At 53.5% G+C, this 24,513-nt stretch overlaps 2 long non-coding RNA genes across 5 annotated transcripts; both read right to left on the reverse strand.

Moving 5' to 3' along the window:
- Window positions 1-935: 935 nt before the first annotated feature.
- On the reverse strand, window positions 936-18,160 carry LOC127473375 (uncharacterized). Of its 4 annotated transcripts, none has more exons than XR_007905413.1 (4): window positions 17,862-18,160; window positions 17,653-17,777; window positions 15,784-15,874; window positions 936-1,909 (listed from the first exon to the last, which is right to left on the reverse strand). It is a non-coding gene; the product is annotated as an uncharacterized LOC127473375 (long non-coding RNA). The 4 variants fall into 4 exon arrangements; XR_007905415.1 differs by lacking the exon at window positions 936-1,909 and adding an exon at window positions 15,164-15,362; XR_007905414.1 differs by lacking the exon at window positions 15,784-15,874 and having other exon boundaries at window positions 938-1,909; window positions 17,862-17,983.
- LOC127473380 (uncharacterized) lies at window positions 7,998-12,586 on the reverse strand. The gene is made up of 2 exons (XR_007905428.1): window positions 12,014-12,586; window positions 7,998-11,532 (listed from the first exon to the last, which is right to left on the reverse strand). It is a non-coding gene; the product is annotated as an uncharacterized LOC127473380 (long non-coding RNA).
- Window positions 18,161-24,513: the final 6,353 nt, after the last annotated feature.

The following is a 24,513-nucleotide window of genomic DNA, read 5'->3' on the forward strand; positions in this document are numbered from 1 at the left end:
GTTACTCTGTCCCAGTTTGCCAGGGGTGGGCACGAAGGGGCCCTTCCCCGTTCGGAAGTGGAAGTTGTCCCCTGTGCACAGCCCGCTCTGATCCTCGGCCTCGTGGGAGCCAATTCCCTTGTCCCAGCCCACTTCCTGCAGAGAAGAAAGGGAAAGATTGCACAGAAGGGAGACATTCTTCCCTGGGAGGGTGGGGAGGTGGCCTGGCACAGAGAAGTTGTGGCTGCCCCATCCCTGCAAGTGGCCAAGGCCAGGCTGGAGGTCTATTAGAAGGTGTCCCTGCCTGTGGCAGGGGGTGGAAGGAGATGATCCCTGAGATCCTTTCCAACCCAAACCACTCCAGGATCCCAGGATGATTCCATGCTCTCTCTCTGCATTTCTTTGGCATCATTTCCTCTCAAAAACAACATCTGCGATTTAGTTGATTGCTAAAGCCATCATTTTAAAATCATCTCAGGAATCCAAAGGGACTGGAAAACACTTCATTAAAACTGACTTATTAGGAAATGGTTTGAACCAAGAGAATTAAAATCAGGACAAGAGCCTTAAAAAAATTAAATTTAGGAGAAGAGCCTTCAAAAAATTAAAATCAGGACAAGAGCCTTCAAAAAATTAAAATCAGGACAAGAGCCTTAAAAAAATTAAAATGAGGACAAGAGCCCAAGAGAATTAAAATCAGGAGAAATTCACGTTATTCCCCCCCCGCACACCCCGGGACAGACGGGAGGCCGCGAGTCCCGCCCTGCCGCCGGAACCGGCCCTTAACTCGAGCAGGGAGTGCTGCACCGGCACGAGAGCCACTGCGCATGCGTCGCCGGTCCCTCTCCTGCCTGCCCTTACTTACCACGTGATCGCCGGCGTCTTGCCAACGACTGCGCATGCGCCCCCCCCCACCCCACCCCCCCACCCCGCCGCCCGACCGCCCGGCTTCGCTTTCTTACTGCGGCTCCCCCTCCACTTTTCCGGCTCCCTGGGGTTCCCTCACCCACATTTCGGGGTCCCCTTCTCACATTTTAGGGGTGATGACCCCGCAATTTACGGTTCGGGGGGGGGGAGGAGAGGAAACGGGGTGCCCAAGAAGGGGTTTCTTTTTTTTTTTTCTCTCTTTTATTTCATTTTCATTTTATTTCCTTTTTAGTTTTTTTGCCTTTTTTTTTAAATTTTCTTTTTTATATTTCCTTCTTTACTTCGTTTATTTTTTATTCTCTTTATTTTTCATTTTCTCTCCCAGTGCTCCCCAGTAACACCCAGTGCTCCCCAACAACCCTCAGTAACACCCAGTGCTCCCCAGTACACCCCAGTAACACCCAGTGCTCCTCAACAACACCCAGTAACACCCAGTGCTCCCCAAAAATTGACCCAAAACCGACCCAAATCACCCCAAAAGCTGACCCAAAACTGACCCCAAAACCTGACCCCAATCATCCCAAAAGCTGACCCAAAACTGACCCCAATCATCCCAAAAGCTGACCCAAAACTGACCCCAATCATCCCAAAAGCTGACCCAAATCACCCCAAACAATGACCCCAAACTGACCCCAAAAACTGACCCAAATCATCCCCAAAACTGACCCAAAACTCTGCATTTCTTTGGCATCATTTCCTCTCAAAAACAACATCTGCGATTTAGTTGATTGCTAAAGCCATCATTTTAAAATCATCTCAGGAATCCAAAGGGACTGGAAAACACACAGAAATCATTCCTGCACCCACCAAAGCATTAGGAATTGGAACCCGATTCCCTCATCTCTCTCCTTGTTCTTCTTGGCTGGAAAACCTGATGATCCCCACTGGCTGTTTTTAGGCTGCTTTTCTTCCACAGCTCCTTTCCTCCCGGCTGAAACCTCCTGGCATCTTCAGGCCTTATCTGGAGGGAAGCCCCTCTGAAGTATTTCCTCTCGTGGCAATTCTGTGGGATGAAGAAGTAAACAAAGCACATCAAGAGCTCCTTCTACCCCCTTCCCTCGCAAACACCCTCCCAGCTTGTCCTTGGCAGCTCCATCCCCCCGGCAGCCGCACCCGACGCTTCGGCTCCGCTGGGAAAGGGACAGCAAGTGCAGAAGCAAGTTCAGGTCTGGGCAGGGGCTCCCTGGGGAACGGCACTTCAGTGCTTTAGTCCGTGGCCTTTCCTGCTGCCCTCCCTCCTGGAGGCAGAGGATGACCCGTCCCTTGTTTCTCCCACGCTGGCAGACCCAGGTCCTGCTCCTTTGGCCCCACTTTTCTTGGCAGACCCGGCATCATTTCCCAGGGTCCCCAGGAAACTTCTGCACTTGACCCACTGCTAAGTGCAGAGCACAGGGCGAGGGAAGGACAAATTTCTCGGCACCCACCCCCTGGAATTTCCCTCCTCCGCAGCACGCTCCCGTTCCCGCTGTCTCTGGAGGTGCCCGCACGAGTCCTCCTTCTCCCAGCACCTCAGAGAATGTCCTTTTCACCCAGGTCCTGCTTACCGTCGTCCAACAAAACACGCTGACAACATTTTTCACGATGCCAGTGGAGAGCTATCAGAGCACACTGCACAGGGAAGCTGAGCCTGCCCCATCCCTGCAAGTGTTCCAGGCCAGGCTGGACGGGACTCGCAGCAACCGGGGACAGTGGAAGGTGTCCCTGCCCACGGAAGACAGGCTGGCCTTTGAAGGTCCCCTTCAAACCAAATCGCTCTGGCATTCCCCTCCAAAATCACTCCCAAAGAGACACAGCAACCAAAGCAGAGGGACTGCACTCCCAGCTTTTCTTACCTGCAGGCACACACAGCACAGCACGCTGGACATAAAAGCCACAGGGTTAGTCCTGCCAGAGGCGTCCGGCACACCCACGGCGACCGAAGGGAAAGAGGCAGCCTGGGAACACGGAGTAAAAGACACCTTAATTAGGACTACACTGAGCCATAGCCAGGTCATTCCCACAGACAGCTTCACCGTCCAGTCGTCCAAAAAGCACTCACCGAGGCCTCAGGTAGGATGGTTCCTGACGCTGACCAGGTGAATACCTCCCTGGAAGCCCGCTCTGCTCCTGCCAGGCACTGGGGCTCACCCAGAGGGGCTTTGCCAAGCATCCAAGGGAAATTAAAATTACAGCCTGGGCAAAGGCGCTTCCCCAGGACCGCTCCTGGCCAAGGCCACCGGTCCGTGCAAGTCAGACCACTGACCACCCAGGGCTGGGGATTTTCAGGGGCACGCTTCCAGCTTTTATTCTCCAGAAACTCCAGTTCTTCCTGGCACCGCTTGCCAGAAAGTCTTCCCCTGTTGGAAGAGGTCACTTAGTCTTTCGAGGGGCCAGATTGCCAAAGCCCGGCCAGTCCGTTCCCACGAGGAAAGGTAGCTTTGTCTTGTACAAGATACTGGGGGGGAGACACAAAAGTTTAATTTAAAAGAACTGCCTAGAATAGAAAGCAATTCAAACATAAGTCAGACAAGACTCGTGCAAAACTGAATTACATTGGACTTCAAAGGAGAATTCTTTCCCTCTGCACCTCAGAGAACCCCAATTTTCACCCAGGTCCCGCTTACCATTGTCACACAAAACGTGCTGACAAAATTTTTCAGGATGCCAGTGGAGAGATATCAGAGCACACTGCACAGGGAAGCTGAGCCTGCCCCATCCCTGCAAGTGTTCCAGGCCAGGCTGGACGGGACTCGCAGCAACCGGGGACAGTGGAAGGTGTCCCTGCCCACGGAAGACAGGCTGGCCTTTGAAGGTCCCCTTCAAACCAAATCGCTCTGGCATTCCCCTCCAAAATCACTCCCAAAGAGACACAGCAACCAAAGCAGAGGGACTGCACTCCCAGCTTTTCTTACCTGCAGGCACACACAGCACAGCACGCTGGACATAAAAGCCACAGGGTTAGTCCTGCCAGAGGCGTCCGGCACACCCACGGCGACCGAAGGGAAAGAGGCAGCCTGGGAACACGGAGTAAAAGACACCTTAATTAGGACTACACTGAGCCATAGCCAGGTCATTCCCACAGACAGCTTCACCGTCCAGTCACACAAAAAGCACTGACCTCCCAGGGCCTCAGTTAGGATGGCTCCTGACGCTGACACCTCCGTTTGCCCCGGGGGGTCAAGAATAACATGCCTGGGAAGAAGTCACCCCCAACAACAAAAAGGGAAAATTAGTGAAGCACGGGGTCCTCTTCTGACTAGATTGCCACCAGCATTCCAGAGCAGATGACACGACTGTTCTGTTACAGACGAGAAAAGCCTGTTCTCCCAAACAAACAGCGAGGAGATTTATGGGCACGCCTGAAAATTTCCTGTGAGGAACTTTTTGTAACTAAGGAGCAGGTGCTGTCTTGAGTTGAAGGCATCAATTTGACAGACACTTAGGACAGCAAACTCTTCAGCAGAGCAATTAACTGCAGCCTATTTGAACAGCAGGGGAGAGAAAACGACAGTCGAAGGGAAGACAAGAAAAGCAGAACTGGAATCAGCAGACTTTTCTTCCATCTCTCCCGAGGAAGTCTAGTTTGTCTGTTCTAATAATTCTATGCCCTTTTCTACATGAAACTTAGAGCAAGGCTGAAAAAACAACTAGAAAACACGGAGAGAAGCTTTTTAGAATTTCACGTGATTTTCCCAAACCGATGCCAGAAAAGCAGAACTCGGTAGAATGTACTCACCTCGAGGCCTTTGTTCTTTTCTTCCATAAGCTTCGTCACCTGATTGAAAAAGCAGAGTAGACTCGGTATTTAGGCTCCCAACAGGAAAACTTCCCCTTCATTTCCTAAAAGAAACTACATTAATCTGCACAGCTGCAGGCGCGTCTCCAGCTGTTAAAGCCTTTCAGCTTTTCGGAGGGTGAGAATGCTCTGCTAAGGAAGGCTGAAAACTGCTCGGAGCCTGCACAGGTCCAAGAGCCCCTTGATTTTGTCTGTGTTCCAGTCCCGGGCTAAAGAAAGGGCAGAAGAAGCGCAGTTGTTCCTTGCCTCTTCCCTAAGAGGTTCGGCCAGGTGCTGGGCCAGCCCGGGCACTCCGGGGGAAGGCCGGCAGTGCCCAAGCAGCGCCGCTTTGCCAGGGGCGTCGCTTGCAAGAGCGCCGCCGAGCGCCGGGCCCTGCCTCACAGTCGCCGCCTGGCGGACACGGCCGGGAACGGCACTGCAGCCGCGCGCCTCCCCCCCCCCCCCTCCCCTCCTTGGCGAGACCCGCGGCGCCTTTGGACGCGCCCAGCTTACCCCGGGGTCGATCTCCGTCGAATCTGCCGCCGTGGGTCGCTTCCGGGGGGGGAAGGCGGCGGCGCAGCCCCGATAGCATCTCCAGGGCACGGCGGGAGCGAGCGGGGCAGAAGCGGGGGCAGAAGCGGGGGCAGGGGCGGGAGCGGAGCGGGGCGAGAGAGCGGGGCGAGAGGGCGGCGCGACGTGCGCGCCATGCGGTCCTCGCGCGCCGCGGCCCCGAGACGGGGGCTGCCGGCGCCGGTGCCTGCCGCCGCCCACGAACCTGCCGCCCGCGCCCGCCCTGTCCCCGCAGCGGGAAGCAGCGCGGCGAGACGGCGCTGCGGGCGCGGGGTGGGGGTCCGGGTCGCGGCGGAAGCCTCTCGCCGCCATCTTTAGTGTGGTCGTTCCGGTCCTGGCGGCGCCATCTTTACTGTGGGCTTGGCAAACTTCCGGGCAGGGGCCGCCATCTTTAGTGTGGTCGTTCCGGTCCTGGTGGCGCCATCTTTGCTATGGGCTTGGCGGACTTCCGGGCCGGGGCCTTGGAGGACTTCCGGTCGCTCACTACTTCCGGTGACCGAGTTTACCCAAATTAGCGTCCCTCCTCGCTAATTTCTGCGCTTTCACCCCAAGAAATCTTCACGTTATTCCCCTCCCGCACACCCCGGGACAGACGGGAGACCGCGAGTCCCGCCCTGCCGCCGGAACCGGCCCTTAACTCGAGCAGGGAGCGCTGCACCGGCACGAGAGCCACTGCGCATGCGTCGCCGGTCCCTCTCCTGCCTGCCCTTACTTACCACGTGATCGCCGGCGTTTTGCCAACGACTGCGCATGCGCTGTTCAAAATTTTTTCAATGCAGTTCCTGTTTTCCGTCAGCAGGTGGCAGTATTTCATCTCAAATTTATGTGCAATTCCTTTTCTCTGTCACCAGGGGGCACTGTTGCTATGCGATTTTTTACTTATGGCATTTTTTTTGTTGTTTTATAACCGTATTTGTTCGTGTAGTTCTTTTGGGAAATCGGATAATTGGCTTGTGATTGCTGGTGGTTTGAAAATTTACTTGTGTAATTAGGCTCTTCTCCTGGTTTTAATTCTCTAGGCTCTTCTCCTAAGAGAATTAAAATCAGGAGAAGAGCCTAAAAAAAAAATGAAAATCAGGGGAAGAGCCTAAAAAAAATGAAAATCAGGAGAAGAGTCTAAAAATATAAAAATCAGGAGGAGAGCCCAAGAGAATTAAAATCAGGAGAAGAACCTAAGAGAATTAAAATCAAGAGAAGAGCCTAAAAAAATTACAATCAGGAGAAGAGCCTAAAAAAATTAAAAACAGGAGAGGAGCCTGAAAAAATTAAAATCAGGACACGGGACTAATACAATAAAAATCAGGAGAGGAGCCTAAAAAAATTAAAATCAGAAGAGGAGCCTGAAAAAATTAAAATCAGGACAGGGGACTAATACAATAACAATCAGGAGAGGGGACTAAAAAAATTAAAATCAGGATAGGGGACTAAAAAAATTAAAATCAGGAGAGGAGTCTAAAAAATTAAAATGAGGAGAAGAGCCTAAAAAAATTAAAATCAGGAGAGGAGCCTGAAGGAATTACAATCAGGAGAGACCCAGAACTCACCCAAGTCTCCCCAAAAAACTACCAGAAACTGATTCAAATCTCCCCAAAAATGACCCAGAACTCACCCAAATCTCCCCAAAAAGTGACACAAAAACTGATCCAATTCACTCCAAAAATTGATCCAGAACTGACACAAAACTGGCCCAAATCACCTCAAAAACTAACTCCAAATTGGCCCAAAACCTGACCTAAAAATGCAAACCCCCCCCCCCAAAACTGACCCAAAATGATACAAAATCAGCCCCAAATATGACCAGAAACTGACCCCAAAATCCCAAAACACTGATACCAAGACTCACCCAAATCTCCCCAAAAAAATGACCCAAAAGTCAGCCCAATCACCCCAAAAAATGACCAGAAACTGACCCAAAATTACCACAAAAATAAACCCAAAACTCACCCAAATCATCCCGAAAAATGACCAGAAACTGACCCAAATCTCCCCCAAAAATGACCAGAAACTCACTAAAAATAACCCCCAAAAATGATCAGAAACTGACACAAATCTCCCCAACAAATGACCCAAACTTTATTTCTTTTCTTAGCAACAAATCCCTTCCTTTGCTCCCCTCTGGCCCTGCCCACACGGCCCCAGTTCAGCTCTCAGTGAGTTCTTGCTTCTGGGCAGCGACTCCTCTGCCTCTTGCTGGGGCGGCAGCAGCTCCTGTGCCGGCAGGGAGAGGGACCCCGAGCCAGGAGAGGGACCCCGAGCCAGGAGAGGGACCCCGAGCCAGGAGAGGGACCCCAGAACCAGGAGAGGGACCCCAGAACCAGGAGAGGGACCCCAGAGCCATTACAGGGACCCCAGAGCCATTACAGGGACCCCAGAGCCACGATAGAAACCCCAGAGTCCCTACAGAGACCCCAGAGCCATTATAGGGACCCCAGAGCCCTCCAGAGCCCCTATAGAGACCCCAGAGCCCCTATAGAGACCCCAGAGCCATTACAGGGACCCCAGAGCCCTCCAGAGCCCCTTGCTGGGTCACAGCCCCTCTTCTCCCGTCCAAACCCACCTTTCTGGCTGCAGCTGCTTTTCTTCTCTGGCTCCCCCTTCCTTCCCCAGGGAGCTTTGCCTTGTTCTTTGGCCAGGCTCCAGCTGCAGCTCAAGGGCAAAGCTGCAACTACAATTCCCCCTTCGGGTTTTTCACCTGAAAAACAAAGGCTTGGGCCAAACTCTGACCAGTCACTCGCTGAACACGAGACATCAAACAGGGCACACAGAATAAAATGCATCCAACTCTAAATCATGTTACAATGACTGTCCACCCCAATCCAGCACTGACATTAAAAACCTTCAAGCAATCAAAAAGGCCTCCAAACATCCCTTAGATAGAGAAAAGCACACCAGGAACGAATGCAAAAAGAAAAATTCCAAACAATGCTCAATTAAATAACCATGGACTGATATAAAACATGTTTAGTTAACTTAAACCACTTCTTCCCATTATTCTCCATCAGAAATTACCCTTATTTAAGTTCTCCTTTTAACACTTCATTAAAACTGACTTATTAGGAAATGGTTTGAACCAAACTTCATAACTTGATGACTCCAGGGTTTGTGCTCCTTGACTTTGGCCTGAAGGGGTTTGGAACACAGGCTTTGTTCTGGAGAGCTTTTCCCCAATCTACAAACCCTTCTGCAAATGGGACTCCCTTCCCTCAGGGTTCGGTGGCCTCTGGTTTTCCTGAAGGCTGGGGGGGATCTGGGAGCCAAATCCCAAGGGATCCAGCCCAGCTCTGCACACACACACACACACATTTCCAGCTGGTCACAGTCTCACGGGGGCCACCACCACTCAGCACATTTGCACACAAACACCCCTCTGAGTTCCTGGCACTGGGTCTGATGGACTAAGAAATGATCAGTCTGGTGGTTTGCCCTCAGAGGAGTAAGATCCAATGATGCATTTCTATTTTCATGACAATATAACCTGGAAAACACAAACATATTTCTGCTTCATGTGCAATTTAAAATTCAAAGACACAGAAACATTCCTAGAGTTCAAGTCCCCAGGTTTGGTTCCAAATGTCACTCGGTCCCCCTGGGACAAGAACAGTGGCACACACGGACTCAACAGCCCTGCACAAGCCCAGGAGTGGGGGGGAAATATCCTTGAGAGCACTGCTGCATTTCAAAAAGAAGTCAGTCACATCAACTCTGTAACAAATAAAAAAGAGAAGCCAAAATAAATAACTGTAGACAGGGTATCAAGTACCTTGAGAATACCAATAAGAAAAAACTAAGAATAAAGGCATCTATTTGAAGTACAAAGAGTTTGGGAGACACCATTTGTTTGCCACAAAGCCTTTATTTTGTTGGCTCTTCTATAGTTAGAACCCAAACCTTACCCTCCCACAAAAAGCAGAAAACCTCTTCAGAGAGTTAGGAGATGGAGTCAGTTTGGATTAACGGGAAGAACATCTCTGGAGACAAAATAAAGCAGAGAAAATAACCCCATCCTCAACAACAGAGCTGCCTCCCCACTGCCTGCCCCTGGACACTTGCTCTGGGGGTGACAGAGCCTGAAGTCTCCTGCCTAGTCCTGGGCAATACTTCCTGGGGACCACAGCACCACTGAGTTCCTAAAAATATCACAGGTTGGGCAGGTGCTTGGATTTTGTCTGGATTAACTCCCCTTCTTCCTTTCCAGGTGCTGCCCTACTCATTGTAATGGTGCTTGTACTCCCTGAGCCATTCCCTCCCCCATCCAACCATCCCTTGTGCCCTCTCTGACAAGGACAGTGGGTCCAGGTGTTCTGCCACGCTCCCAGGGCACAGGGGGGGACTGTGGAGCCACCCTCGAGGGGGGAAACGTGCCCTGCCTGCCCTGCCCAGGGAAAGGGAACTGCCCCAGTGCTCCCCAGCACAAGGCACCCTTGGAAATATCCACTGCAATGGGACACTCAGGGACAGCAACAAGCACTGCACGAGGCTGCTCTGGCACAGGGCCAATTTTAGCCTCAGCTTTTCTCTGGACCACTTCACTTTGTTTGCCACCTCATCCTGCAGTCAGAACTTGCTGTCCTTGCAACCTTTCAGGGTGACCATAAATGACAGAGGCCTCTGCTCCAGCACCCACAAGGGCCTGATCCATCTGACAGGATCCATTTTTCCAGGGAATTCAAAGCTCCACCTGAGGACCAGGGTCTTTTCTCACCCATCCCTGTGCTGCAGCTTGGCCTCCATCTCCCTGTGCTTTCAGTTCCCTGCATGGTTGAACACTGGCAGCCCTGGCCCTGGGCGGAGCTCGGCATCCTGATCCCATCCCTCCTGGCCCCCGGAACCGCTGACTCAGCAATGGGGGGCCCTCCATTGCCAAGGGCACGGGCCCGTCGGGGCTCACGGGGGGAGCAGGAGGGCGAAGGCTCCAGCCCTGCTGCTACAACCTTCCACCACTACAGCCAACAGAGGAGCCTCCCCAGCCCTGCCTCCCAAGGCATCCTCAACAAACCCAGCCCAGCTCCACAGGACAAACTGCTCCCTGTCTGCCCAGGCCAGTCTAATCCCAGAGGCTCCCAGGTCATGCAGGACAACTGCCCAGGAGATCAGAGACTCCAGTCCATCTCTTCCTAGCACAGGTTTGGGTGAGTTTGGCAAATAGAGAGACTCAGGAATTCCCCAGTGTTTTCCCAGTTTGACCCCGGTCACACCAATCACCTTAACACTGCCAGTCCTTAATTCTCCCTCTATTGGGTTAAGGACTGAGCAAGTTGGACCTGTGTCTGAGCAGGACATGTGCAAACCAAATGCTGGGGACTGGAACACACACCTGGCACTCCTGCAGCTCTCACAGTCACATTCCAGAGAAAACAGCCAATTGCACCCTCACTGCTCATTTCTTAATCCCAATCCCACACTTGTTTGGCACTTGGAGCACCGCTTTTAGAACCCAATTACAGCCCATTAGAGAGCTCCCTGTCTAGCAGGGACAGGGACCCCTGGGATACTCTCAGCAATGCCTGAATCCATGGCAGGGACCTTGCTTTGAGCTCCCCAGGGCCGGGCACCCCGAGGATCTCCCCGAATAATCCTTTCGGTGCGCGCTGGAGTCCTCGGGGTGCCCCAACCCGGGGGGCACCAACAGCACTGTCCCTCCAGGGGGCCAATTTGGTCCTAAACTGCAGGGGGATCTTGCCTGTGTCCCAGACTGGTCCGGGGATCTGAGGCCCTTCCCGAGAAAATCTCGGTGCCGGCGTGAAGGGCCAGAGATCCCTTGGAGCCACGGGAGAGCAGGCACAGAGTCCCTCCTGGGGGGCAATTTGCCTGCCTGAACTCAGCTCTTCAAAGGAGCCTCTAAGACTCAGCTGGTGACTTTTAGAAGCCAGGCATTCCTTGCTTACAACACCCTGCCATGATCCCAGCCCCACGGGGGTCCTGGCAATCCGCTCCCAAAGGGCACACGGAGGGGTCTCCACTGCAGCTGATGGGAGGGGTCAGCATTACAGGAGGGCTCATTTTCCTTCCCTGCATTCCTGTTGCACATTCAGGACACTCCCAACACCTGTTCCCATCTACACAAACCCTTATAAGGTCTCTGAGGGGCTCCATCGGGGGTCTCTGGTGGTCACCTGTGCCTGCAGCCCCCAAAGTTCTCAGTGACCACCTTATCAACTTCAAGACAACTCACCTGGTTGTAGAGGAGCCTGATGCTGCTTGGCTGCTGCCTCAGTTCCCCTCTTCATTCTTTCTTGACTTTGCTTGCTTAGTCCCTTTAAGTTCCTTGGCTCAGCTCCATGCACTTTCTAGGGAACATCCCACTGCAAAAACTCCCAGTTCTTGGTACATCTCCTAACTCAGATATCAGGGAGTGAGGCAGAAATCAACTCATCCAGGGCACTGCCTCCAAATATTGGGACAAAAACACCATAACATTCCACGGCCTCCCTTGGCAAATCAACCCCAAACTGCTCAGACACAAACAACACCCTGCACACTACAACAATCTGGCACTGCTGGTTCAACCCGGCCAAGTCAGTTGGGAAACTACACAAGGTCAACTTCCTTCCAAGTTTCAGTTATGACACAAAAATCAGGGAGATCACAGACTCCCCCACAGAGTTTTACTCTGAGGAGAGAAGGAAACCAAAGCCATCCCCAGGGCTGCAATAGCTCAGGCTCCCCAAAAGGCCCAGGGGCTTCAGGTTTCTGAGGGGCTTCACCGAGGGCCTTCCCAGGTCTGCTCTGTCTGGAGCCCTCCAAGTCCTCAGTGCCTGCCTGAGGAACCTCAACACAACTCACCTGCTTACACAGCAACTTGGTGCTGCTTGCCTGCTGCCTCACTTCCCTTCTTCCTTCTTTCTTCACCTCCCTTGCTTGGTCCCTTTCAATCCCTGGGCTCAGCTCTGTGCACTTTCCAGGCTCCATCCCACTGCAAAAAGGATTAGCCCTTGTTACATCTCAACACTCAGAGAGCATTCCACCTTTTGCCTTGACACTGGGCCATCAGGCCAGGGTCTCATTATTTAAAGCATAGTTTGACTCCTCAGTGACAACAACTGACAGCGCTGCTGGGGCCGGGGAAGGGCGGGTGGGAGAATAAAAATCAGGAGAGGAGACTAAAAATCTAAAAATCAGGAGACGAGCCTAAAAGAATTACAATCAGAAGAGGAGCCTAAAAATATTAAAAACAGGAAAAGAGCCTGAAAAAATTAAAATCAGGACAGGGGACTAATACAATAAAAATCAGGAGAGGAGCTTAAAAAAATTAAAAACAGGAGGGGATCCTGAAAAAATTAAAATCAGGAGGGGAGCCTGAAAAAATTAAAATCAGGAGGGGAGCCTGAAAAAATTAAAATCAGGAGGGGAGCCTGAAAAAATTAAAATCAGGAGGGGAGCCTGTAAAAATTAAAATCAGGAGAGACCCAGAACTCACCCAAGTCTCCCCAAAAAACTACCAGAAACTGATTCAAATCTCCCCAAAAATGACCCAGAACTCACCCAAATCTCCCCAAAAAATGACCAGAAACTGATTCAAATCTCCCCAAAAAAGACACAAAAACTGATCCAATTCACTCCAAAAATTGATCCAGAACTGACACAAAACTGGCCCAAATCACCTCAAAAACTAACTCCAAATTGGCCCAAAACCTGACCTAAAAATGCAAACCCCCCCCCCCAAAACTGACCCAAAATGATACAAAATCAGCCCCAGATATGACCAGAAACTGACCCCAAAACCCCAAAACACTGATACCAAGACTCACCCAAATCTCCCCAAAAAATGACCCAAGTCAGCCAAATCGCCCCCAAAAATGATCAGAAACTGACACAAATCTCCCCAACAAATGACCCAAACTTTATTTCTTTTCTTAGCAACAAATCCCTTCCTTTGCTCCCCTCTGGCCCTGCCCACACGGCCCCAGTTCAGCTCTCAGTGAGTTCTTGCTTCTGGGCAGCGACTCCTCTGCCTCTTGCTGGGGCGGCAGCAGCTCCTGTGCCGGCAGGGAGAGGGACCCCGAGCCAGGAGAGGGACCCCGAGCCAGGAGAGGGACCCCAGAGCCCCTACAGAGACCCCAGAGCCATTATAGGGACCCCAGAGCCACGATAGAAACCCCAGAGTCCCTACAGAGACCCCAGAGCCATTATAGGGACCCCAGAGCCCTCCAGAGCCCCTATAGAGACCCCAGAGCCCCTATAGAGACCCCAGAGCCATTACAGGGACCCCAGAGCCCTCCAGAGCCCCTTGCTGGGTCACAGCCCCTCTTCTCCCGCCCAAACCCACCTTTCTGGCTGCAGCTGCTTTTCTTCTCTGGCTCCCCCTTCCTTCCCCAGGGAGCTTTGCCTTGTTCTTTGGCCAGGCTCCAGCTGCAGCTCAAGGGCAAAGCTGCAACTACAATTCCCCCTTCGGGTTTTTCACCTGAAAAACAAAGGCTTGGGCCAAACTCTGACCAGTCACTCGCTGAACACGAGACATCAAAGAGGGCACACAGAATAAAATGCATCGAACTCTAAATCATGTTACAATGACTGTCCACCCCAATCCAGCACTGACATTAAAAACCTTCAAGCAATCAAAAAGACCTCCAAACATCCCTTAGATAGAGAAAAGCACACCAGGAACGAATGCAAAAAGAAAAATTCCAAACAATGTTCAATTAAATAACCATGGACTGATATAAAACATGTTTAGGGAACTTAAACCACTTCTTCCCATTATTCTCCATCAGAAATTACCCTTATTTAAGTTCTCCTTTTAACACTTCATTAAAACTGACTTATTAGGAAATGGTTTGAACCAAGAGAATTAAAATCAGGAGAAGAGCCTTAAAAAAATTAAATTTAGGAGAAGAGCCTTAAAAAAATTAAAATCAGGACAAGAGCCTTCAAAAAATTAAAATCAGGACTAGAGCCTTCAAAAAATTAAAATCAGGACAAGAGCCTTAAAAAAATTAAAATGAGGACAAGAGCCCAAGAGAATTAAAATCAGGAGAAATTCACGTTATTCCCCCCCCGCACACCCCGGGACAGACGGGAGGCCGCGAGTCCCGCCCTGCCGCCGGAACCGGCCCTTAACTCGAGCAGGGAGTGCTGCACCGGCACGAGAGCCACTGCGCATGCGTCGCCGGTCCCTCTCCTGCCTGCCCTTACTTACCACGTGATCGCCGGCGTCTTGCCAACGACTGCGCATGCGCCCCCCCCACCCCCCCACCCCGCCGCCCGACCGCCCGGCTTCGCTTTCTTACTGCGGCTCCCCCTCCACTTTTCCGGCTCCCTGGGGTTCCCTCACCCACATTTCGGGGTCCCCTTCTCACATTTTAGGGGTGATGACCCCGCAATTTACGGTTCGGGGGGGGGGAGGAGAGGAAACGGGGGGCCCAAGAAGGGGTTTCTTTTTTTTTTTTTCTCTCTTTTATTTCATTTTCATTTTATTTCCTTTTTAGTTTTTTTGCCTTTTTTTTTAAATTTTCTTTTTTATATTTCCTTCTTTACTTCGTTTATTTTTTATTCTCTTTATTTTTCATTTTCTCTCCCAGTGCTCCCCAACAACCCTCAGTAACACCCAGTGCTCCCCAGTACACCCCAGTAACACCCAGTGCTCCTCAACAACCCCCAGTAACACCCAGTGCTCCCCAAAAATTGACCCAAAACCGACCCAAATCACCCCAAAAGCTGACCCAAAACTGACCCCAAAACCTGACCCCAATCATCCCAAAAGCTGACCCAAAACTGACCCCAATCATCCCAAAAGCTGACCCAAATCACCCCAAACAACGACCCCAAACTGACCCCCAAAACTGACCCAAATCATCCCCAAAACTCTGCATTTCTTTGGCATCATTTCCTCTCAAAAACAACATCTGCGATTTAGTTGATTGCTAAAGCCATCATTTTAAAATCATCTCAGGAATCCAAAGGGACTGGAAAACACACAGAAATCATTCCTGCACCCACCAAAGCATTAGGAATTGGAACCCGATTCCCTCATCTCTCTCCTTGTTCTTCTTGGCTGGAAAACCTGATGATCCCCACTGGCTGTTTTTAGGCTGCTTTTCTTCCACAGCTCCTTTCCTCCTGGCTGAAACCTCCTGGCATCTTCAGGCCTTATCTGGAGGGAAGCCCCTCTGAAGTATTTCCTCTCGTGGCAATTCTGTGGGATGAAGAAGTAAACAAAGCACATCAAGAGCTCCTTCTACCCCCTTCCCTCGCAAACACCCTCCCAGCTTGTCCTTGGCAGCTCCATCCCCCCGGCAGCCGCACCCGACGCTTCGGCTCCGCTGGGAAAGGGACAGCAAGTGCAGAAGCAAGTTCAGGTCTGGGCAGGGGCTCCCTGGGGAACGGCACTTCAGTGCTTTAGTCCGTGGCCTTTCCTGCTGCCCTCCCTCCTGGAGGCAGAGGATGACCCGTCCCTTGTTTCTCCCACGCTGGCAGACCCAGGTCCTGCTCCTTTGGCCCCACTTTTCTTGGCAGACCCGGCATCATTTCCCAGGGTCCCCAGGAAACTTCTGCACTTGACCCACTGCTAAGTGCAGAGCACAGGGCGAGGGAAGGACAAATTTCTCGGCACCCACCCCCTGGAATTTCCCTCCTCCGCAGCACGCTCCCGTTCCCGCTGTCTCTGGAGGTGCCCACACGAGTCCTCCTTCTCCCAGCCCTGCCAAACTGACACACACACAGGAGAAATAACAAGTCTTGCTTGCACAATTCCCCACCCTAATCCTTGCCTGTCCTGCCCAGAGCTGAGGGAAATCTGACGGAATATTAATAAACCACCTTTGTTAAGAGCAGTCATCAGCCCGGTCCTTCAGGCTTTGCAGGAGTTTGTAGGGAACAGCCCCAAATTCCAGTCCTACCTCTAAATTTGTAACAGCTTTCCTCGGAGAGATTCTGGACAGTAACACATACAACAGAAAGAAAAGACTGCACAAGGAGTAACAGAAGGTTTGCCATGAAGAATAGAGGTTCCTGTTCTCCCTCATCAGGCTGGGACTGGAGGACCCAGTCTTTGCCATCAAGAGACCAGAGTGTTGTCATTAAGACTTAAACCTCTCCCCCATGGGTGTTTCTCAGAGAACTGGGCCAGCACTGAGCTACTCCCATGTGCCTGCAGTGCTTTGGGGAGGGACAAGACAACCTTCCACTTGTGCTTGGAAGAGAATGAAAAGTCATTCCCCTTCTCTCTCTCTGACCCAGCACCAAAGCAGTCCTGTAGGACAACACTGGACTAGGCCTGATTCAACTGGGAAAGAAAAAAATCCTAAACAAACAAACAAAACCACCCTGAATTTCAGGTAAAAATACGCTGCTTCCTGAACAGGAGCACACAAAATGCATTGAAGCCAAACAGAAAATGACAAACCAGAAGAAAAAAAGAGCCAAAAGAAATGCTCTGCCTGCCTTGATACGCTCTCTGTTTGACCATTCCAAAGGGAATTCTCCACAGATCAGAAGCAATTACCAATCATTTTTCCTCTGTAACAAATGAACAACTTGGGTTTCTGCTGAGGGGCTGGACATGTCCAGTGAGGGTTCAGGGTCTGGTGGGTTGTTTATGGCAGATTCTGACCGGCCCAGGCCAAACCCAACCACCCCCATTGCTGCTCCATCCCACATGGAGAATATTGATACTGTATAGAAATACTCCCCTTCCCTGCTACTCCATCCTTCCTTACACATGCGTGGAGCAGGTTTTCTCCACCCTTTGTTCCCAGCAACAGCTCTCCAGCCCGAATCCCAGCTCCCACAGACACAAACTAAACACACCTAAGGTGATGGTTCCATCAGCACCTGGAATTCCAAGCTCCCTGTTCGCTGGAATGCTCATCCCAACACTCACAGCAATCTCACCTCAGCCCACAGGCTCTCTGTCCGCAGAGGCAAGCACAGCCTGCTCTGGCACCATGTTTCCTCTCATTCCTGATCTCCTGCAAACCCCCAGGGAAATCCAATCCCTCAGACCCTGCATCCCTGGACACGAGGGGAACTGGAGTTTGACCCGGATCCCAGCACCCTGGACAAGTGTGTTCCCACGAGCACGTGCCTGTGGCTCCATCCAGCCCATCCATCCCTCCTTTTCCCCCAGGGAGTCCCAAACCCTCCCCCAGCTCCCCTGCGTCTGTCCCCCGGCCCAGCCCAGCTCCAGGCTCTCCCCCAGCGCTGTGTCAGCCCCAGCCCTGGCAGAGCTGCAAACAGCCCCCAGCTCGGGCCCCCGGGCTCCTGAACCCCCAAGCCAAGGCTCGGGCTCACCAACGGGGACCCACCTGCCCCTCTCAGCACAGCCCAACCCCACAGCTCGGGGACCCCACGCTCACCCAGCCCTTCACCCCTTCCTCTCCACCCTTCCCAGCACGGCAAGGACCAACCTGCAGTGGAAACAGAGCCAGTGCCCAGGGAGCAAATGCCAACAGGCAGGAGGAGAGAAACGTGTCCCTCTGACTTACCTCACCCCACGGGCTGCACCAGGTGCCCCCAGCGCCGGTCGGTGGGGCTGGAGCCTGTTGCCTTTGGCTGCTCACACCCCAACACATTCGGCATTGCTGGACCCAAGTCAACGATTTTCCCTGTCCTGAAAGAGAGGAGAACAAGAAAATTAAGCGCACCGGGGAAGTCAAAGGCCCTTGGCTTTCACCCTTCTCTTCTGATTACTCACCACAGGCGTTTCTTCCCTAAAACCTGCTCTTACCCCGCACCCCCCGCCCCGGCCGGTCGCCGCCACTGCCCTGCCCGGCGGCCCCGAGCGCTTCAGGCCCGGCCCGGCCAACGCCTCGCTCTGCGCAGGCGCCGCTTCCCGGCCCGCCCCGACCGCCGGGCGCTGCCTCGCGGTCGCCGCCTGGCGGACACGGCCGGGAACGGCACTGCAGCCGCGCCCCCCCCTTGCGAGACCCGCGGCGCCTTTCGCGAGGACGGGCCTTTCTTCCCTAAAACCTGCCCTTCCCTAGGAAAAGCTGAGCAATTCACAGAGTTGCTGGTTTTAGCCCGGCTTCCCAAAGGACTTCTCTCTCCCGGCGGCGGCGGCGGCGGCAGCAGCAGCAACGCTCCCCGGGAAGCCCTGACGGAGGCTGGGAACTGACACACAACAAGCCAAGAGCATTAACTCGGCCCCAAAACACTCCACAACAGACCAATTTACAGTCACCTTTGCCTCCTCCCCCCCGTGCAGGCCCAGGCTTTGGGATTCCAAGGCAAACCCCGAGAGGCCCAGAGAGCAGCAGCCCCTCAGCCCCAGCACGGCCTCCCCCGGGCTCCCCCGGCCGGGAACCGGCCCAGCCAGCCCCTGCTGTGCAGCACAGCAGGCGGGGGGATGACTTTTGGGACCCCTCCCTGGCCGCTGCAGAGCAATGCAGGCACCGGGGCCAAGTCCTGCCCGGCCCCCGGGCACCGCAGACAGTTCAGCCCCAGCAGCAGCAGCAGCAGCAGCAGCAGCAGCAGCAGCTGCTGTTCTGCCTCTTGCTCCCCTCTCATTTGGAACCGAACGGTGAGGAACAAGCCCCGGGCACAATCGGCACCGAGCAGCAAGGCCTGGGCTCGCCAGAGGCCTGGGCCTGCCTACTCCAGGCTCTGGGCTTCCTTTGCTTTCTTGCGCCGCAATTCTCCTGCCCCCGCAAGCGTTAAAAGACAGACTGCCCGGTGAGACATGCCCCGAAACAGCCATCAGTTCCAAGGCCAGAAAATCTCAGGGCCACACTTCGAAACCCTGCCGCGAGGCCCCCGGAGAAGCCAAGGGGAGCTGGGATTCCCTGGAGTCCCAGGGAACCGAGGGGAAGGTGGTGAACGAGCAGAGAGCAAACGCCTCCAGCTGCTTCTCCCTGCAGCCCCCACGGAAGGTGCAGCGAACGCACACCTGTGTGGAGTTTTTAAGAGAGCTTTAAAATAAACTAAAAAACAATCAGTTTACCGAAAAATCCTTCTGCAGTCCGCACTGTCAAACAACTCAAATTGCTCACTAAGAAAATGACCTAATTTAGAACAACTGAATTGTAGAACCTCAGTGCAGCTGCCCTGGGATTTCATGCCCCCAGTGTATCTTGCATCGGGGAAAAGGACTGGGATGCACTGGGAGGGACTGGGGGCAGTGTGGAGGGATGGGGATGGGACTGAGGGCAATGGAGAGGGGCTTGGGGGACTGGACTGGGAGTGGGGGCACTGCACTGCCATCCACTGGTATGGGATTCTCAGGGGAGGGACTGGGGGACCTGGGATGGGACAGGGGCCATAGCGGAGGGATTGGGGACAGTGGGACTACAGGCACTGGGATGGGCTGAGATGCACTGGGGAGGGACTGGGATGGGACTGAGATGTTCTGGGGAGGGAGTGGGATGCACTGGGAGGGACTGAGGGCAGTGGGGAGGGATGGGGATGGGATTGGTGGCACTTGGAATGGCACTAGGGATAGACTGGGATTGGACTGGGGGCACTGGGGAGGGACTGCAATGGGTTTGAGGCAAATTTGGAAGGACTGGGAGCACTGGGGAGGTTCTGGAGGGAACTGTGCAGGGAGCTGGGTTGGGACTGAGGGTACTAGGGATGGATTGAAATGGGACTGAGGGTACTGGAGACGGAGTGGGATGGGACTGGGGTGCACTGGGGGCAACTGGGAAGGACTGGAGGCACTGGGGAAGGAACGGGGATGGCACTCGCTGAACTGGGCTAGGGTTTGGGGCACTTAGGAGAAACTGGGATGGACTGAGGAGAGACTGGGACAGTGGGAGGGGACTGGAAAGCTGAAATTGAAACAGACTCACCTGAGTCGCCATCTAAGTCCAGCTCCAGCTCATGAGCCTGAACAACAGCCGAGGGGACTCAGCCCCAGCCCTGGTCCCTCCTCCCCCTCATTGTTAACACCTGGGCCTTCTCATTGTTAACACCTGGGCCTTCTCCATAGAACAGCTGACTCTACCCAGTACTCCCAGTTCTCTACAGTGGCTTGCAACAGAAATAAGAGACTCCCTAGAGTGCTCCAAAAATACAATACTAAACCCAGAGTAATTTCTACTAAAAAACAACAGTCCCTGACCAAAGCATCCAGTTCATATTCTAGCCTCAATATCTACCCCAGCCCCCCGTGACTTCAGCTCGAGACCCACAAGCTTTATTGCACTGCCAGCTCTGCTCTCTCAGCAGTAGCTCTGCATCTTGCCAGCGCCGCCACGGGAAGCTGCTCCAGGTTCTTGCTGCAGGATCTTCAGCTTGGCTCCAGCTCTGCCACTTTCCAGCTCCACCCTCACACTCCCAATCCCACTCCCCCAGCTACTCCTCTTACCCCATAACTCCTAGCCCAACTGCAAACTCTCAATCCCAGCCCTATACTGATTTCAGCCCCAGCCTCTCACTCCACATTCCCAATTATAATCCCAATTCCACAGACACACAGGGATTTCAGCGACAGTGCCACAGGCCCTATTTCCGCCCCACACGGATTCCTGCCCAGGTGTTACAGTCCCGAGCCCAGAACCCTGTCCCTATCCCAGCCCCTCAGTGATTTCAGCTCGAGACCCACAAGCTTTATTGCACTGCCAGCTCTGCTCTCTCAGCAGTAGCTCTGCATCTTGCCAGCGCCGCCACGGGAAGCTGCTCCAGGTTCTCGCTGCAGGATCTTCAGCTTGGCTCCAGCTCTGGGATTTTCCAGCTCCACCCTCACATTCCAATCCCAGTCTCCCACTTCCCAATTCCTCACCCTCCCAATTCCCGTCCACCAGGTACTCCTCCTACCCCAGAACTCCTAGCCCAACTCCAAAGTCAAAACCCCAGCTCTAGACTCATTTCAGCCCTACCCACCCAGCCCACGTTCCTGCTCATCAATCCTTATTCCACAGACACACAGGGATTTCAGTGACGCTGCCACAGTCCTCATCTGAGCTCCAGACACCCTCCCAGCTCCAGAGACGCAATCCCAGCCCTATATGGATTTCAGCCCCAGCCTCTCACTCCACATTCCCAATTATAATCCCGAGTCCAAACACACACAGATTTCAGCGACAGTGCCACAGGCCCTATCTCACAGGGATTGCTGTCATTCCTGCCCCAAGTGTTACAGTCCCAAGCCCAGAACCCAGCCCTACCCCAGCCCCTCAGTGATTTCAGCTCGAGACCCACAAGCTTTATTGCACTGCCAGCTCTGCTCTCTCAGCAGTAGCTCTGCATCTTGCCAGCGCCGCCACGGGAAGCTGCTCCAGGTTCTCGCTGCAGGATCTTCAGCTTGGCTCCAGCTCTGGGATTTTCCAGCTCCACCCTCGCACTCCCAATCCCAGTCCCCCAGCTGCTCCTCCAGACCCATAATTCCTATCCCAATTCCAAAATCACAAACCCAGCTCTATACTGATTTCAGCTCTACCCATCAAACTCACGTTCCTGCCCAACAATCCCTATTCCACAGCCACACACAGATTTCAGCAATGCTGCCACAGGCCCTATCTCACAGGGATTGCTGTCATTCCTGCCCCAAGTGTTACAGTCCCAAGCCCAAACCCTGTCCCTATCCCAGCCCCTCAGTGATTTCAGCTCGAGACCCACAAGCTTTATTGCACTGCCAGCTCTGCTCTCTCAGCAGTAGCTCTGCATCTTGCCAGCGCCGCCACGGGAAGCTGCTCCAGGTTCTCGCTGCAGGATCTTCAGCTTGGCTCCAGCTCTGGGATTTTCCAGCTCCACCCTCGCACTCCCAATCCCAGTCCCCCAGCTACTCCTCTTACCCCATAACTCCTAGCCCAACTGCAAACTCTCAATCCCAGCCCTATACTGATTTCAGCCCCAGCCTCTCACTCCACATTCCCAATTATAATCCCAATTCCACAGACACACAGGGATTTCAGCGACAGTGCCACAGGCCCTATTTCCGCCCCACACTGATTCCTGCCCAGGTGTTACAGCCCCAAGCCCAGAACCCTGTCCCTATCCCAGCCCCTCAGTGATTTCAGCTCGAGACCCACAAGCTTTATTGCACTGCCAGCTCTGCTCTCTCAGCAGTAGCTCTGCATCTTGCCAGCGCCGCCACGGGAAGCTGCTCCAGGTTCTCGCTGCAGGATCTTCAGCTTGACTCCAGCTCTGCCACTTTCCAGCTCCACCCTCACATTCCAATCCCAGTCTCCCACTTCCCAATTCCTCACCCTCCCAATTCCCGTCCACCAGGTACTCCTCCTACCCCAGAACTCCTAGCCCAACTCCAAAGTCAAAACCCCAGCTCTAGACTCATTTCAGCCCTACCCACCCAGCCCACGTTCCTGCTCATCAATCCTTATTCCACAGACACACAGGGATTTCAGTGACGCTGCCACAGTCCTCATCTGAGCTCCAGACACCCACCCAGCTCCAGAGACGCAATCCCAGCCCTATATGGATTTCAGCCCCAGCCTCTCACTCCACATTCCCAATTATAATCCCGAGTCCAAACACACACAGATTTCAGTGACAGTGCCACAGGCCCTATCTCACAGGGATTGCTGTCATTCCTGCCCCAAGTGTTACAGTCCCAAGCCCAAACCCTGTCCCTATCCCAGCCCCTCAGTGATTTCAGCTCGAGACCCACAAGCTTTATTGCACTGCCAGCTCTGCTCTCTCAGCAGTAGCTCTGCATCTTGCCAGCGCCGCCACGGGAAGCTGCTCCAGGTTCTTGCTGCAGGATCTTCAGCTTGGCTCCAGCTCTGGGATTTTCCAGCTCCACCCTCACACTCCCAATCCCACTCCCCCAGCTACTCCTCTTACCCCATAACTCCTAGCCCAACTGCAAACTCTCAATCCCAGCCCTATACTGATTTCAGCCCCAGCCTCTCACTCCACATTCCCAATTATAATCCCAATTCCACAGACACACAGGGATTTCAGCGACGGTGCCACAGGCCCTATCTCTGCCCCACACTGATTCCTGCCCAGGTGTTACAGTCCCGAGCCCAGAACCCAGCCCTACCCCAGCCCCTCAGTGATTTCAGCTCGAGACCCACAAGCTTTATTGCACTGCCAGCTCTGCTCTCTCAGCAGTAGCTCTGCATCTTGCCAGCGCCGCCACGGGAAGCTGCTCCAGGTTCTCGCTGCAGGATCTTCAGCTTGGCTCCAGCTCTGCCACTTTCCAGCTCCACCCTCACACTCCCAATCCCACTCCCCCAGCTACTCCTCTTACCCCATAACTCCTAGCCCAACTGCAAACTCTCAATCCCAGCCCTATACTGATTTCAGCCCCAGCCTCTCACTCCACATTCCCAATTATAATCCCAATTCCACAGACACACAGGGATTTCAGCGACGGTGCCACAGGCCCTATTTCCGCCCCACACTGATTCCTGCCCAGGTGTTACAGCCCCGAGCCCAGAACCCTGTCCCTACCCCAGCCCCTCAGTGATTTCAGCTCGAGACCCACAAGCTTTATTGCACTGCCAGCTCTGCTCTCTCAGCAGTAGCTCTGCATCTTGCCAGCGCCGCCACGGGAAGCTCCTCCAGGTTCTCGCTGCAGGATCTTCAGCTTGGCTCCAGCTCTGGGATTTTCCAGCTCCACCCTCGCACTCCCAATCCCAGTCCCCCAGCTGCTCCTCCAGACCCATAATTCCTATCCCAATTCCAAAATCACAAACCCAGCTCTATACTGATTTCAGCTCTACCCATCCAACTCACGTTCCTGCCCAACAATCCCTATTCCACAGTCACACACAGATTTCAGCAATGCTGCCACAGGCCCTATCTCACAGGGATTGCTGTCATTCCTGCCCCAAGTGTTACAGTCCCAAGCCCAGAACCCAGCCCTACCCCAGCCCCTCAGTGATTTCAGCTCGAGACCCACAAGCTTTATTGCACTGCCAGCTCTGCTCTCTCAGCAGTAGCTCTGCATCTTGCCAGCGCCGCCACGGGAAGCTGCTCCAGGTTCTCGCTGCAGGATCTTCAGCTTGGCTCCAGCTCTGGGATTTTCCAGCTCCACCCTCACATTCCAATCCCAGTCTCCCACTTCCCAATACCTCACCCTCCCAATTCCCGTCCACCAGGTACTCCTCCTACCCCAGAACTCCTAGCCCAACTCCAAAGTCAAAACCCCAGCTCTAGACTCATTTCAGCCCTACCCACCCAGCCCACGTTCCTGCTCATCAATCCTTATTCCACAGACACACAGGGATTTCAGTGACGCTGCCACAGTCCTCATCTGAGCTCCAGACACCCTCCCAGCTCCAGAGACGCAATCCCAGCCCTATATGGATTTCAGCCCCAGCCTCTCACTCCACATTCCCAATTATAATCCCGAGTCCAAACACACACAGATTTCAGCGACAGTGCCACAGGCCCTATCTCACAGGGATTGCTGTCATTCCTGCCCCAAGTGTTACAGTCCC

The sequence above is a fragment of the Manacus candei genome, unplaced genomic scaffold (genome assembly GCF_025592945.1).
Source record: "Manacus candei isolate 608988 ecotype Guabito, Panama unplaced genomic scaffold, ASM2559294v1 h1tg000035l, whole genome shotgun sequence".
In the NCBI taxonomy this organism is placed as follows: domain Eukaryota; kingdom Metazoa; phylum Chordata; class Aves; order Passeriformes; family Pipridae; genus Manacus; species Manacus candei.